The 13,437-nt window shown below is 38.6% G+C and overlaps 1 protein-coding gene across 4 annotated transcripts in view; it reads left to right on the forward strand.

The window, feature by feature from the left end:
* The first annotated feature begins 63 nt into the window (after nt 1–63).
* Nucleotides 64–13,437, forward strand: part of PTBP3 (polypyrimidine tract binding protein 3) — a 42,835-nt gene continuing 29,461 nt past the window's right edge. The window contains exons 1-3 of one of the 4 annotated variants that reach the window (XM_026040784.1): nt 64–79; nt 2,147–2,173; nt 6,421–6,486. The gene's annotated coding sequence lies outside the window, so the exon portion shown is untranslated. Of the gene's footprint in view, nt 86–141; nt 194–217; nt 241–2,146; nt 2,174–6,420; nt 6,487–13,437 lie in introns of those variants that run through there. The other 3 variants (XM_026040785.1, XM_026040783.1, XM_026040786.1) reach the window with 3 other exon arrangements.

The following is a 13,437-nucleotide window of genomic DNA, read 5'->3' on the forward strand; positions in this document are numbered from 1 at the left end:
CGGCGCGGGCTGCCCCGCCAGGTGCTCGCGGCGGGCGGCTCTGCGCGGCGCGGCCGCAGCGGCGGCAGCAACGGCAACGGTAACGGTAACGGCCACTGCAACGGCAACGGCAACGGCTGCGGCGGCGCGGGCGGGACGGCSGCTCCCGGGCAGCAGCGGCCGCGCGCTCCTGGAGCAAAAAGTCTGATCGCTGGTGATAGCTTGTTTCATCTCCGATTCCTTTCTTTTCCTTTCCTACCAGTAAGCTTTATTTCTGATTTTCTTGTCTCCCCGCGCTGGCCAGACGCCCGCTCTGGCCGCTCGGTGCCGCTCTCGCCGTCCGGCCGGCGAGGGCAGCGGCCGCGGCCGAGAGGCCCTTCCTGCTCCGCGCGCCGCCGCTCCGGCTCCCGGGGCTTCTCGCACTGCTGCTTTTTTATTTTTTTTCTCCTTTTTTTTYYYYCYTTTTTYYTTYYTTTYTTTTTTTTTTTTCCTTTCTTCTTTCCCCCCATGACTCACAGCAGCGCAAACTTTCCGGGGAGCTCTCGCGGCTGCTGGCGAGGCTGATGGGCCAGGGCGCTGCTGTGGAAGTGCTGAGGAAAGGAAAAGAGCGCCGCGCTGGGAAGTGTCTCCTTGCAGGAGCCTCTCTTAGAAATGGGAGGGATCCTTCTCATACAGTGAATATATACGCGCGTGTGTGCCGTATTTGCCTTGAAAGGACGCTTCAAGAAACCTTCAAAAGAGACATAAGGAAGTGGACATTGGGCTAAAGCTCMTTTTAATTATGAAGTGTGCTTAAGAGGGACTCATTTTTCTTTTTTTAATTGAAACCTTTTGAGGATATATTTTTGTTTTTCTAATATGTGGGTCCTGTAGTCTTCCCAGCTTTCAGATTTGTACTTGCAAATCGTTCAATTTGTACAATGACTTTCTTGTGCAATCTCTTCATTTATCTAACTTAGTTTTTACTATTTGAGAGAGGAGAGGGGGGAAGAGGAGAGGGCATTTKTTGGTGCAGGGCCCTGAGTATTAGTGCTAAGGATGACTAAAGGTGGGTGACAGCCCTGCAGTGTGCAGTACAAACAGGAAATGCAAAGCGTGCACTGTGCTTGAATTGTGTAAATGTGAGAAAAAAACTAAAAAAAMTAGAGCCCTCATCATAAACTTGGCTGACAGGCGGAAACTAAAGGCAAGTCAGAAGTTAGTGTGACTGATATATTTCAAAAAAAGTCTTCCTTAGTAGAGCTTTTGTGTCTCTGTAATGAAGAAGAAGGTTTTGGGGGGTACTGCATCTCTGAGTATGCTYTGAGTTGCTAAGTTCCTCCTGTGACACTCAATAATGAAGACCTTTGGTTCAAATTAAACCGATTAGGCTGATATAAATTGCTAATAGTATGAACTACAATTTTCTGTTGATTGACAAACACACACCAAATATGTATTTCTTCTTTATTTAGCTGATGTTAGAGAGTTATTGTCAGTAAGAAGACAAAATTCAAGAGTAAAAACTTGGTAGCCAAATAGTAGCTTAACTTCTATTTCAAAGTTAAATTCATCCATCCCATTACCAGATTAAATTTTCAGCTGTGACAAGACTATGTCTCTTARGAATACCCTAATCACTTGCACTTAGGTCTCTGTCTTATAATTCTCTTCTGGATTTGTGTTATGTAGCCCAGCTTTCTACATATAGTTCCTTGATTGGTATCTGTTTCTAACCCGCTGTGATTTATGTGACTTTGAAAAATAACCATTGCAAGTCCAGAAAGAATTTAAGCCTGTGACCTTGCTTGAGCATCCCTCCTTATGAGTTGTTCCCAGAACAAACTTTTCTAACTTTTCTGAAAAGCATTTCCTMACTAATAGCATCCAGTGTTATCAGAAATGGGAATCTTCTGATTTTGTCCAAAATTCAGAAATAACAAACTACAAGTCACTTCTGTTACTTCCTTACTAGTTATCAGTGGTTGGTTGTGGTACTGGTTTATAGTCAAGAAAGACAAATGTGCTAAGATATCCTGTGGGAGGAGATGCTATTTATGCGTGCTGAGTCTTATGAGGAAGTGTTTATTGAGAAATTGAGACTGCTGTGTGAACTGAAGCACTTCTAGAGGTGATAAGTGATAAATACTCGTGTGTTTAAATCTTTTTTTYCCCTTTTCTTCCACAGGTCGCGATTCTGACAGTTTGTTTCAAGGTACCTTTCTTATTTCTTTCTTTTATATTCAGTCAATATTCTGTTGTACAGAACTGCACTCTTGCTTTCGTTTTTTCTGCTTTCAGTTTTTCACCACTGTTTTCTACTTCGAATTGCATTTTGTGCCCCAAACATTTACAGAGATATTTGAAAGAGGTGTGCTCCCTTTCCCCCSCACTGTTTCAGCAAGTGTACTGTGAAAATAAATTTTGCATTAGAGTAAGAGGCGTGTTTGATACTCYTATGTATAGAGTTGTGCAGGTAAAAAGGTAGAACTGTTCCTATTCTTACCACTCTTTCCTGACTTGTCCGTTTCCCCCTTAGCCAGAGCTCTTCAAACTCAGTGCTGTGGTCAAAGGTGTGATCCCTCCTTACATGTGTCACAGCTGTGGCGTGTTGGTGCGCTGCAGTAAATTGCTGGTGCATTGCAGTAYGTCAGTGTGGCACCGTGCTGCCAGGCAGCTGTTAATCAGTGCAGGAGGAGCAGTGAGAGCCCATGGCAGGGGAGTGATTGGTGCTTCTCACAGCAGYCAGAGATCAGCTTAAACTGGTGAGGAAGCCGCACCCTTAATTTCCTGTGAAAGCCAATGGAATGAGTGCTCCCATGAATCAGTAGTTCAACCATTGATCTGTAACCTTTAGTGCAATTCATTTTCTTAATCACACTGTGCTGCATATAATTTAACTTGCTGACATTCTTATTCATAGAAAGACATGATGCATTAGAGTAGAACTTAAAATCAAGAAGGCAGGCCGTCCTCTCTCAGTAGTGAATACTAGAAGCAAAGAAATTGAAATAATGATTGCTTTCTTACTCCCTCTTCACACAAATCCACAAGCAAATGGGTCAGCAGTCCCTACTAGGATTTAACCATTTAACCAAAACATTACACACACAAGGTCTGTGACCAGTGGTGTCCCCCAGGGATCAGTACAGGGACCAGTGCTGATCAACTTGTTCATCAGTGACTTGGACAAGGGCACAGAGTCACCCTGAGCAAGTTTGCRGATGGTACCAAACTAGCTGGAGTGGGCAACACTCCAGAGGGCTGCACTGCCATCCAGAGGGACCTGGACAGGCTGGAGTTKAGCAGACAGGAAYCTCATGAGGTTCAACAAGGACAAGTGCAGGGCCCTGAATTTGGGAAGAAATAACCCCGGACACCAAGACAGATTAGGGGATGAGCTGCTGGAARGGAGCTCTGTATAGAGGGATCTGGGAGTTTGGATTGACAACTAGTTAACCATGAGCCAGCAGGGTGCTCTTGTGGCCAAGAAGGCCAATGGGATCCTGGCTTCAGCAGGAGGAGTGTTGCCAGCAGCATGAGCGCTGGAACAGGCTGCCCAGGGAGGCTGTGGAGCCTCCTTCTCTGGAGATCTTCCCAACCCACCTGGATGCCTTGTGCAGTGTGCTCCAGGTGTCCCTGCTGGAGCACGGGGCTTGGCTAGAGGTCCTTTCCAAACTCAACCATTTTGTGATTACTAAATACAGAGACCTGTGTGGCATTAAAGTGAGGATGATCCAAAAATAGCTCAGTTGGGTATGGGCAAAAATGAAATCTTTTGAATCCTTCTGGTTTGCGGATGACCCATGTATGGTGGATATGTAAGGACTGTGGATTGGTAACCCTTTTCTTATCTTCAGATGTCATGGTGACTAAATGTGCAGTGGTGCTTGAGGACGATGTTAAATAACTTCACTTAGTTGAAGAACAGGCCAGTGCAGACCTGTTCTACTGCACTTTGCAGTTATTTGGCTAATAATAGTACTCCAATTTTGATTCTTGCTTACTTAATAAATGTGTATTGGATTTATGGAAAAGACCGTATGGAGAGAGCATACTTTTGGGGTTGCTTTTGAGTACAAGAACTGAATTTCAACTCTTTATTGGATGCAGGCCCCTATAAGTCTTCAACCTTTTAACTAGTGACATTTTCTCATCTGAAAACTTGTATGCCCATTGGCATGCATGTGAACTGTGACCCAAAATGTTCTGCAAAATAAAAGATCATTTTGCATATATTAGTCACTTGTTATATTGCCAACTTACTTAGTTTAGTTCATTAAGTTATACATAATCCACTTTGTTTTTGTTAGGCTAGATAGAAAAATAAAGCCTTACTCAACTTGCTAGACTTCTTACCAGTGCCACTTCTGTATATTTTTTGATAGCTCATTTTCTCATTTTACCACTTAAAATAGTACACTCTTTTCTCATCTTCTTTTTTTTCCCCATGAATTCACTAGTTCTTATTTATTAGTCTCTCCAGTTTCATCTTCTAACCAGCTTCTACCAGCTCTCTGCAGACAGATGAGCTTTCATTTAGGCCCTTTCTCACCAGAAAACTCTAAACTCCAACTTCATCTCTTCTCTCTCTGTTACGGTTTGATTACCCTATTCTTTCCCAGARCACTTTAAGTTTGAAGTCTGCAGTGATGTTTTTTAAAGTTAGTGCTTGATATTGAATGCGTTGTACAAAACTCATCACGTGCACAGAACCTCTTGAGCTCAAAAGCAGAGGCTTTTTTTTGTTGTTTTTGATTTCTCTCTGCTATCTGTCTTCTTAGAGGCATATAAATGCTTTTTCACCATATAGTACTGGTCAGTTTCAGAAAATGAGTGCAAAGTGCAGACATGCATAATCATTTRCAGTGTTTAGATTCTTTTTACAGTCTTATTGCTTAGTCTTTCTCCTCTGGACAGCCAAATATTTAAAGGGAATGGGCAAGTGTAAAGTGGGGCCTGTGTAGATAAAAGAAAAACATTGTCCAGTCTTACAGGGTCAGCTTAAATGATGTTGGAGTTCATGCTATAATAGAAAGGTCAGTGAGGATAAACATCACATCCTGATAAGCAAAATGCATTCATTTCTATAATTCTATGTAGTCCAATTTTTAAGATGAAAAGCTATCTATTACTTAAAATATAATTGTTTTAAATGGTAGTAGAGTGAAAGTGTCATATAGTCATTGGTCATTGAAAAAGAATGTTTATATATGATTTTCCCCTTTTTCTTGTATAACTGTTTTATTTGGCAATGCAGTGCATTGGAGTAATTTGCAATTACACTGGCTTTGTTGCCTTAAAAATAGAAAAAAATGCATATAAATGTAAAATTGTTTTAAAAATGTGAAAATAGTCTGAAAGCAACTTTGTTGTTAAGTCTTCTTCTGTGAGGAAATTGTAGAATTGTACCATTTACTAATTTTTATCCTACTGAGATGTAAAGTAGATCTCAAATCAGTGTAAGTGAATGGATTTCCTAATTTGACACGTGTAAATGCTCAGACATGTGAGAGTGCTCAGATTAGGCTGTGGTGTTCTATTACCTCTGCTATAGTTGCTAGTTGCTATTTGTAGGGAGTGCATCTGGGGCTGGACTGTAATGATATAAATAAGATCTTTGTGAAATCATTGAGAAACAAGATTAAGTTTCCTTGACATTTTTTTGGCTTTGTGAACTCTACTTTGCAGCCATAGTTGTTGTTGTTACAGGTAGACATGTTTAGTGCACACCTGTGACAAATGTAGGTTATAGTGCTGGCTGCACTGTTCCCTGCAAGGAGCTCTTTGCTATTGTCCTAGTTGCTGTTTCAGTATGTACTGCAAAAGATCATACAAGCAGGGCTCGTATAACACAGTATGAGAAACAAGCAAGGTTTCAGGAGGATCCAGACTTCTCAAGACTTGCAATTCGAGGACTAGAATATAATTTAGACTGTTTTCTAGATCTGTGAATGACATAATATATTTGATATGTAACAACAGCAATCTAATTTAGTAGTATAGACAATACAAAGGTACTAACTAGTATATTGCAAAGCATAGAGAACATTTAACAAAATGTAAAATCAGGAGTTGCACTTGTTTCATAGCTTTTCTTTCCCATGATCACATTCATCCCATAGCTTGTCAGCAAAAAGGCAATATTAAAACTTAAAGTTAACTTAACAGTTAAGTTACATTTTATATGGAAAGTGATGTTTGGAGGAGAGAATTAGGAAGGAGAAGAGCGTGTCCCAATATTCTTGAAAGATCCAGCATTCATTTAAACAAAATATGTAAGCATTCCAGGTACAAAGAAAAGTATATATGAAAAAAAAGAAGTTTATTAATGCTGCCTTGTGTCTCCAGACCATCTGAGATGATGGCTTCATGTATACAGCTAGTATGTTAATAGCTCTGAAGCTTTATTCTAAATGATGATGCTAACTGTGACTATTTTATTAACGATCATTCCAACAGATGAAGCAAGGTTGGACTGAGGAATAAAAACCATTGCCTGAGAGAATCTCGCGCAGTAAGAAACTGGTAAGAAACACAGCTAAGACAGGGAGCAAAACACAAGAGAAAAAGGACAAAAACTATGGGTAATAAGATGGGATGATATTTCTTTTTCCTGACATACAGCGCTAGTCTCCCTGAAAGTACTGAGCAATAATTTTGATTTYAGCTCATGGTTAGAAACATCATACTAAATTGTGGGTCTTGATGAAAATAATCAGATCTTATTTAAGTACTTTGTTTATGTCATGCACCCTTTATCAGTATCTTAAATAAGCTGAAAGTCTTTTAATGCTATTATGTTGAACTGTCAGTCAAGGGACAAGTTGGAAGCCTCATATGTGGTATTTTCTGGATGAGAGYGAAGTAAGCTTTGAAAAAATTTTTAATGAAATGTATAGAATATAATTTTGCAGAACAACAGATTTTGAAACAACAAAAGGAGATTTTCTTCCTCCTACAAAATTGCTGAGAAATACTATATAGCAGAATCTTGCTTATTCCTTTTTGTGTTTTCAGAGGAAAATGGGTTAAAAATGGAGAGTGTTTTTTTGTAGAAACTGAAGAGAAATTTTGTTGATAACTACTGTGATCCTACCAGACGTATTTTAACAGCCATGCTGACTTTTTTATTACCATGATTGCAGTATGTTGTGCTCTCATTTTTTCCACTTTCTCATCTTTTTTTTTTTTTTTTATAGTGTTGTTATAGTCAGTCAGTTTAGAGGTAGGATTTCTTTTGTTCCTTTCATATCTAGTTGCTCTTATTTTTCTCTTCTTTCTGTCAATAATAACTTTGTCAACTGGTTTGTCCATAAAGACTCCTTTTCTTCTTTAGTCCGTTTAAATATTTTTATATTCAAACTCTTAAACACAAGACATACTGGTAGCTTATGGTACCATTAAATGACGTTTTTCAGATTATTTTTTACTGGTAGCACTAACAGAACAGTTGGATTGGAGTACYGTATGCTACAAATGTTCTTCTGCGAATGTGACATTAATTCAGCTAAATCTGTTGCATTATAAACACTTTATAATTTTGAAGTGTTTTTTTTAAGCCTCTGAGTGTTGTCATAAAATCATTTTTTGACCCTTGAACAGTGAAATATAAAATTATGCAGAACAGTACATAATAACACATTGTACTTAGCTTTGTGATTTCAAGTGAAAGGACTTAAGTTACAGGCAAATGCTGTTCTGTTACTTTTCACAGAATTTCATTCTAGGTAGTAATTATTTACAGATATGCACTCTTGCTCATGAAGAATTTAGAATAAAATTTTATTAAGTCTTTTGTTTAGTGTACTGTTGATTGTTTGAAAGAAGCAGTATCTTTGAAAGCAGCTTGTTTAAATTGCCTTCCGTAGGAATAGAAAGCTTTGTTAGGCTTGCAAGGAAAGTTAAGTTTGATCTCCTCTTAAGTGTTAAAATAATAAGGATGCATAATAATTCATCCTTGCTTTATTAGTAAAAGTTTTGTTTAAACTGTTAGACAACAACATTATTGGCTATAATATAAATCTAAATAATTTTAGATTTATAATTTTTAGCATTTTAGAGAATGCTAAAAAGAAGCCATCTCATTTTTGTCTTTTGGTACAAAGTCTCAAAAGGTAGCTCTTACTCTGTCTTTGCACTCTCTTTGGTCTGTGGAGTGTTCAGACTTGTGCATATATTCTTTATAATTAGCTAACACCTTAGTTAAGTGAAAACATTTCATTCCTTCAGGATGCATGTTTCTGGTTCATTGAAGTTTCTTGTAACTCCCAATAATCATGCATTCAGTGTTATTTTTGTTGGTAGTTTATTTTACTAATATTCATGTTCARATTGCATGTTGGTAAGACATACATAACTTGAAGAGAAAAATACTCTTCCCTCAGGATTTTCTTCTGTATGTAGCGTAAATGCATGGAATATATCATGACAGCATTGTGTCCTGTGCAGTCTGATCATGAAGGCATTTGTGGACTTAGTGCATCAAGCTGCACTTTTAATAGAACAGATAGTGGTTGTTGTGTTGATTTCTATTCAGTCTTAAACTTCACACCAAGAAGTATAAGCATGTCGGTGCATCCGGATGCAGTGTTACTGTAGATTTTTAGTTTTGATTTGATGTGAGTAGAAGTGTAGTAGTAAAAGTCAGTCAAATATTGTTGTTCTCTCTAAGCTAACAGCAAACTGTCAGTCTGATGCCTGATTTGACACAGGATTGCCAAGGTCATCTCTACTGTACTAGATGGTAGTGCAGTTCTACACTGTATTCAAATTCAAGTTCTACACCTCATTCAAATGAAAGCTTTTGATATGGAAATGGTGTACCTTTTATTTTTTCATTTCTCCTGTTCTTCTACATTTCTCCATTGATTTGGAGAAATGTGGAAATCTCACTTGGTTAAACAATATTTGGGCTTTATATTTTTAATATACTTACGCATTGACCCTAATATATTTATAGGGATGCAGATGTGAATAAGATAGCAGTACACTGCAACAGAGAAGACAAGATATAAATCATCATACTGACCTTCAGATAAATTATTTTCAAATGTGTCCATTCAGCTTCAGCAAAAGCTGAAGTGGTATGTGGAATGTTGTATAAATCTGTCAGCAGGGTTTTGGTAATCTGTCTGGCTCCCTCCTGGAGTCTTCTGCAGGTCACCAAATCTTCCAAAGTCACAGTTACTAATAAATTATGCTTAAAATGGAAGTGCTGAAGTGCATGGAACACGGTTGTTTTGTTATCTAAACACAGTCCATCAGGAAGAGGAAGAGAATAGTCTTGCATTAAAAACTGCTCTGCAGGTCACTTGTCTGTTTTAACTTTGTTAATTTGGGGACTATTTCTCAGTTTTACTGAGATTTTGGATTGTTCAGCTCTCCTTTTGCTTCTATTGGGTAGCCTTACTGCCTAAATATTTCTGTTAATGGTGATATAGGGTCATAAATGAGTTACTAAGATTGTGTGGTGCTGTTCTTTAAAAAGATAGGTAGTACTTCCTTCTTTGTCTTTCAGATCAGTAGTAGGGATGAAAGATTGCTGATCTCTACTATCTCTACTCGGTTTGAGTAGATTGGTATGAGCTAAGATGCCCTTCTGAAGTTAGTGTCATAAATGTGTATATACTTGATGGTACTAAAATGGTCTACTTGTATAAACTATAGTTCCAAAATCTGTGGGAAACTAAAGGAAAGTGTGTGTCTAATTCTATTAAAGGCAGTAAAAGATAAAGCAAGAGCAAATGCTTAACTTCCCCTGTGAGGAATTATTAGAGGATTAGAAAGGGAAAGCAGTGGAAAACCAGTAATTGCTACTGTGTGGTTGATGGTAGCTACATCATGTCCTCAACATAAGATACTGAATAAAAGATAAATTAATATTCTGTGGAATAACCTATTGTTACTGTTCTCATACAATTTTGCAGACATTAAGTGGTAGTGAACTCTGTGTCTGCATCATCCAGTAAGTATAGATAGACAGTGTATGATTCTTGCTTTGAGTTTTAGAACACTTTTAGAAATTAAGTCTCTATTTAAAATATCAAGCATCTTTGCCCAGGTGTGTTTTGAAATAATGAAATTCCTCTTGCTGGTAAGCTGACTCAGTCTGTCAGTTTGAGCTCAAATGTAGAAAATTCTCTTCTGCTCTTCATGTTTTCACGCAGTTATTTTTCTGTGTATTTGAATTTGATATTATAAGTTACATACGTACAATATGTACAGGTGTACAACATTGTACAGTACAATACATAACCTATGTATTTCTCTGAAAATATTTTATATTTTGTATGGAGAAATCTTAAGTTACCAGTAGAGATCAGACAGTCTGCAAGGTGCTCTCTCCTCTCATAAACTGCTTTCACCTCAGCAAGGAAAGGAAGCCTAAGACAATTGCCTTTCTGTAACTTGGCCCTGGCCTTTGCAGTAATAATTGCTCTTTCACTGGGGAAATTCCTTCACAAATCCAGATATTGCGTAGTAATTAATGTTTCTGTCTTGGCCTTAAACACACCTTTAATTAAAAAGGAAGGTTAGAGATGTGATCTAAGGGAGGTTTTGGAGTTTGAAAAGAGGACTGTAGTGTAGAAGCACTTGCTGATGAATGTCTTCAATGCCAAGTCTGCCTGCAGCTGCAAAGTTAGTTTGCTTAGTTATGTGGGTCCAGGACATGGGTTTTTGTGGGCAGAGGTCTGGCGAGAAGTGCGCTTAGTACTGCTATTAGGGATATTATGTTAATAGTGTTAATTTTGTGTATAAAATAGCTCTAACATTTTGAGTTTTTCTCAAGCCAGAAGCAGTAACAAATGGAATGTCGCTTTTATACCTTCCCTGCTGCATTTTGTGTAATCACTTGGCAGCTCCCATTGTGTAGTCTAGCAAATACTCCTAACACTGTCTGGGACATCCTTGGTAAAAGAACAAGCTTCTTTGTAGTAGGGGAGGGAGGCTGAAAGATTGTTTGCTGCTTGACTACTGTTTCTTCCCCCTGCTCCTCAAGGTTGTGTGGCTGTGCTCTAGGCAATGCATCTTATCTCTTCCTCTGCCAGCATCCATGTGGGAGAGATTCCGTTTTGCAGCAGTTTCTGCAAGACTGGGAGAGGATCTGAGAACAAAATAGTAATGATGTAGGACATTGAAGTGATATGACCCTTAAATACTGACCTAAAGTCTGACTATAAAAGAAGAGAGAACCTACAAACCTGATTTTATGATGCTGGAATGTGGGTGCCAGTGGTTAAATACCTGCAAGGCTCATTGGCTGGGAGCTCTCTGCAGTGAGACAGTGCAGACACAAAGGGTTGTGCACTGTGTATGTGAACTCAAGCAGGAAGGAACGATGTTGTCAGGACCCTGAGTTCCCTAATAGGCCTTAACAAGCCTACTAGCGAACTCGGGGTCCTTGAGAAGCCTCCATCCACACACTCTGCCCAAGAGCTAGAGAGGAACCTCACCTATTGTCACACATCAAGCCTGTGAATATGACAAGCTACCTGAAGACAGCTGACAACATGTCCTCTTTAGTGATCAATCYTGTTAAATTGTTATCATTTGGGAGGGATGAAAAGCTGCAATTTGGAGTCCCATGCAGCAGGTGATAAAGGTAGATGAAGGTAAAAGATAACAGTCCAAAGACAAAAGGCTGGTCGTTGATGTAGCATTACAGAGGAAATGACTTAGGTTATACTTGTATTCTGGTTAGTTCTTGAATAGTAGCCAACACCTTCTGGGCCTGGGGCATGTAGTGAAAACTGCTTTTGACTGACATGGGGAAAGCTCAACTAGATGACTGACTTGCAGGAAAAATTCCTCATGGAATTTGGAAAAACTCAGCATGTAGCTATGAGTGTGGATGCCTATATCTCGAAGAGAAGGAATACCAGAAAAACAAATCAGCAACTGTCAGGTGGTCCACGCTGCTCAGAACACCACCATCAGCAAAGACCTAGACTAGGAACATAAAAGGAATTATTGTTGTTGATTAAACATCAGACATCTGGGATGATAGGATATTGATTAGTGGGCAAGAGGAGTGGATTTTCTAGGGATACTTTATTAAAAAGATGCATTTATGAAAAAAGATAAACAATCAAGATAATAAACCCCAAAGGACACTTTAACTACCAGTTTGATGATGCATAGTAAGCACTTTGGATTTTTGTTCGGAGTAATAGGATAGAAACCAGATATAACTCTGGGCTGGCTGGAGACTTATAGATAGTCCATGCTGCTATTGAAAACATGATAGTAAATATATTTTAAAAAATTGTCTGAAAGCTACTGGCAGATTTCATTCTTTAATTTCAAAAGTGAAATCATAGAATTATGAACAGGTGAACATGGAGTTGACTTGATACCCCATRTTATTCCCAGTTCTTAAGAAAAGTAGATCCAACTTGTTCAATTGCCAACATTATTAGAAATCAGAAAAGAAAAACAGGAAATGCAATAAGACACAGCAAAATCTCTAATTATAAAAAATAAATGTAAAGAAACAGTTCAGACGTTWGTAGTGGGTGAATGTATCCCTAGTTAATACTAAATGAACCAGTTTCAGCAATGACAATTAGAACCAAGCTATAACAACCCAGTTAGATCTTAGTTAGACCCAGTAGTTGTTTTTATGGTTTTGGAGGATGATCGTCTGAAGAGCAGCAATGCTAAAAGGAACAGCTAAGCCTAGTTATTAAATTGATTTTGGTAATATTCTTTAAAGAAAATATGACAAAAGAAGTCCAAGATGTCATGTCAAGAAGGTGAATTATTTGAAACAGAAGGGAAAGTCAAGTAATTGTTATGCCTGCACTTAAGCAGCTAAAGGCTGAGAAAATATTATTTCACATGAAATTTTAGAAAGCAATAGATGTAACTGTCAGATACTGGAAGTAAACCRGAGCAGAATGAATGTATGTACAGAAACCTCCCACTTTGACTTTTGCTTAAGTAGCAGAACTCAGGATCTCGTCTTTTAGAGAGAAACATTTCATAATGAGTCTTGTTCCAATTAGTGGTTGTGTATTATATGTAGATAGAGCAGTAGGATGGGAAGACAGAACATGCTCATTTCCACCTCTGTGAGAACGTGAAACTCATGCTACTGTGTGTATAATTGGTGATCACATCTATCATACCTCAGTAATCACAGTGGTAGACAGAAAAAGGTGTCTAAAGAGAGTGTTCACTGCACAGTACCCAAACCATAGGGAGTATCTGAATAGCATCCTTCAAAACTAAGTGGAAATGGCAGAACTATGCAGGCACCCAGATACCAATCAGGAAGCAGAGATCATGGTGGTAGGTRAGTGCAGGTTTGCATTTAATACTGCTTGTCAGGTATGATATATTCTCTCTTTGGAGCCTGAGTGCGTTGTTTCACCTCCTTGCTCATCTTTTAATCTTACTCATCATTGTTATAAATCTGTATGTAGTAGTCTGGAAACTGTTGCAGAGGGTGGTGTTTATGATGCAATCAACCTG

Source organism: Nothoprocta perdicaria, unplaced genomic scaffold (genome assembly GCF_003342845.1).
Source record: "Nothoprocta perdicaria isolate Ctin4 unplaced genomic scaffold, notPer1 scaffold_266, whole genome shotgun sequence".
NCBI classification, from domain to species: domain Eukaryota; kingdom Metazoa; phylum Chordata; class Aves; order Tinamiformes; family Tinamidae; genus Nothoprocta; species Nothoprocta perdicaria.